Source organism: Oryctolagus cuniculus, chromosome 17, assembly GCF_051225735.1.
Source record: "Oryctolagus cuniculus isolate XC-2025 breed Fujian yellow rabbit chromosome 17, ASM5122573v1, whole genome shotgun sequence".
NCBI lineage: Eukaryota > Metazoa > Chordata > Mammalia > Lagomorpha > Leporidae > Oryctolagus > Oryctolagus cuniculus.
Genome location: NC_142883.1, coordinates 71,181,074 through 71,183,584, shown reverse-complemented (window position 1 = coordinate 71,183,584; position 2,511 = coordinate 71,181,074). Strand labels below are relative to the sequence as shown.

Here is a 2,511-nt window from a genome sequence, read left to right as displayed (position 1 = left end):
GGATTATAATGGCTTCCCCCCCATAACGTCTCTCCCACCCGCAATCCTCCCCTTTCCCGCTCCCTCTCCCCTTCCATTCACATGAAGATTCATTTTCAATTCTCTTTACATACAGAAGATCAGTTTAGCATACATTAAGTAAAGATTTCAACAGTTTGCACCCACATAGAAACACAAAGTGAAAAATACTGTTTGAGTACTAGTTATAGCATTAAATCACAATGTACAGCACATTAAGGACAGAGATCCTACATGAGGAGTAAGTGCACAGTGACTCCTGTTGTTGACTTAACAAATTGACACTCTTGTTTATGGCATCAGTAATCACCCCAGGCTCTTGTCATGAGCTGCCAAGGCTATGGAAGCCCTTTGAGTTCACCGACTCTTAAGTGCAGCAAGTCAAGAGAGCTGAAGTCCAATGAGAATATGTCAATCTCAGTTTAACTAAGTTGTTTTCAGGGGAGAGAGGAAAAGGCAGGCAAGGGATAAGAGTCAAAACTTTGACAAGGGTCAGTGAGTGTACATGGCATGTGGTAGCTCTGGAGACTATCATGATACTTTAAAATAAAGTGGCTTTTGTGGTTTTTTGTCTTTTTTTGGTATTGTAGGTATAGGCTGTTTAATATTACCCAAATTTAAACTTTCTGCAAAAAAAAAAAAAATTAAAGCAAATTTGAGGCAGCATCCTTAAGGAAAAAGTCATTTGTTATAAAATTGTGAGGATACCCAAGCAAGACCCTACTTGAGATTCATCAGCATGAACTTGAGAGCTTTTGTCCACTGTTCCTCAGAATTGAACTGGGTTTTGATAGAATAGGAGCCGCCACTGCCTCCTATGTCTTCAGTCTTCCCTTTCTCCACATTCATCCTGTATGGAAGACGAAAACATGTCTTGCTCTTTTCAACCTCTTCTTTAAACTCCTGCATGTGGTTCAGGAAAGCCACCACTACATGGTCAAACTTTTTGTCACAGAAAAACCACAACCCCCCAGAACAGTATAATGGCAGCTCCTTAGATTTGTCTGTCAGAGACTCCAGATACAAATGATTTCCATAAGGCACCAGTCAATACCTCTGAAATTTCAGACCCATCTTATTGTCCAGGGCATGAAGCAGCAACACCATCTGGCCCCAGGCAGCATTAATCTCATTCCATTCCACAGGAACACTGGGAAGGCAATCCAGCCGGCAGTTATGGATTGTGCCGAAGAGTCCAGTGTGCCAGATATGGAAGGTCATGTTGAAGACATTGGTCTTAAGCTTGTCCAGTTGCATCTGGGCATAAGACATCTGGTTTTCTACACTTTTCAGCTCTTTATCCAGCTCCAGCTGGATAAAGCTCATTTTTTTTAAAGATTTATTTATTTATTTGAAAGTCAGAGTTACACAGAGAGAGGAGAGGCATAGAGAGAGAGAGAGGTCTTCCATCCACTAGTTCACTCTCCAATTGGCTGCAATGGCTGGAGCTGATCCAATTCAAAGCCAGGAGCCAGGAGCCACGAGCTTCCTCTGGGTCTCCCATGTGGGTGCAGGGGCCCAAGGACTTGGGCCATCTTCTACTGCCCTCCCAGGCCCTAGCAGAGAGCTAGACTAGAAGTGGAGCAGCCAGGTCTCGATCCAGTGCCCATATGGGATGCCGGTGCTTCAGGCCAGAGCATTAACCTTCTGTGCCACAGCGCTGGCCCCCTGTTGTCATTTAAATTCACTGTATGTTGTCTGATACCCAACTTCCTCCTTATCCAGTCTCTCAGCCTCAGCCTGGACCTTCTCCAGATTTTCTGTCACTATTTTGCAGTTTGTTCCACATCTTCCAGTTCCTGGATCAGCCTTTCCTCCTCCAAGGCCAGCTCCGTTAGCCCCTTCTGCAGCTGTTCACTGTCATCCTCATTCATTTGCTCTCAGATCTCCAAATAGCATTTGTAGTTCTGACACTCACTGTCGGTGACATGGAGCTGAGTATCCAGCTGGTCTGAGAGAATCTGTGCATTCCACACACAGTGGGCGATCCACACCTGTCTGGCCTGACATGATGTCTAAAAGGTCCCCAGTGACCGCCAGTCTTGGGCTGAGGTTCTCCTTGGTGCTGCCATTGGGTGCCTCCCCATCAGAGTGAAGCTGTTGGCACTTTCTGTAGCCATCATAATGGCTGGGGGGTGAATCTGCTAGAGACACCATCCTGGCTAGTTTCTTTTTCCTCCTCCTCCTCCTCCTCCTCCTCCTCCTCCTCCTCCTCCTCCTCCTCCTCTTCTTCTTCTTCTTCTTCTCCTCCTCCTCCTCCTCCTCCTCCTTCTCCTCCTTCTTTTTCTCCTCCTCCTTCTCCTCCTCCTTCTCCTTCTTATTCTTCTTCTTCTTTTGACAGGCAGAGTGGACAGTGAGAGAGAGACACAGAGAGAAAGGTCTTCCTTTAGCCGTTGGTACACCCTCCAATGGCCACTGCGGCTGGCGCACCATGCTGATCTGAAGCCGGGAGCCAGGTGCTTCTCCTGGTCTCCCATACAGGTGCAGGGCCCA

General features: G+C 46.7%; 1 pseudogene; it reads right to left on the bottom strand.

Annotated features, from left to right (window-relative positions):
- Positions 1–699: 699 nt before the first annotated feature.
- On the bottom strand, positions 700–2,156 carry LOC100347126 (beclin-1-like; annotated as a pseudogene).
- Positions 2,157–2,511: the final 355 nt, after the last annotated feature.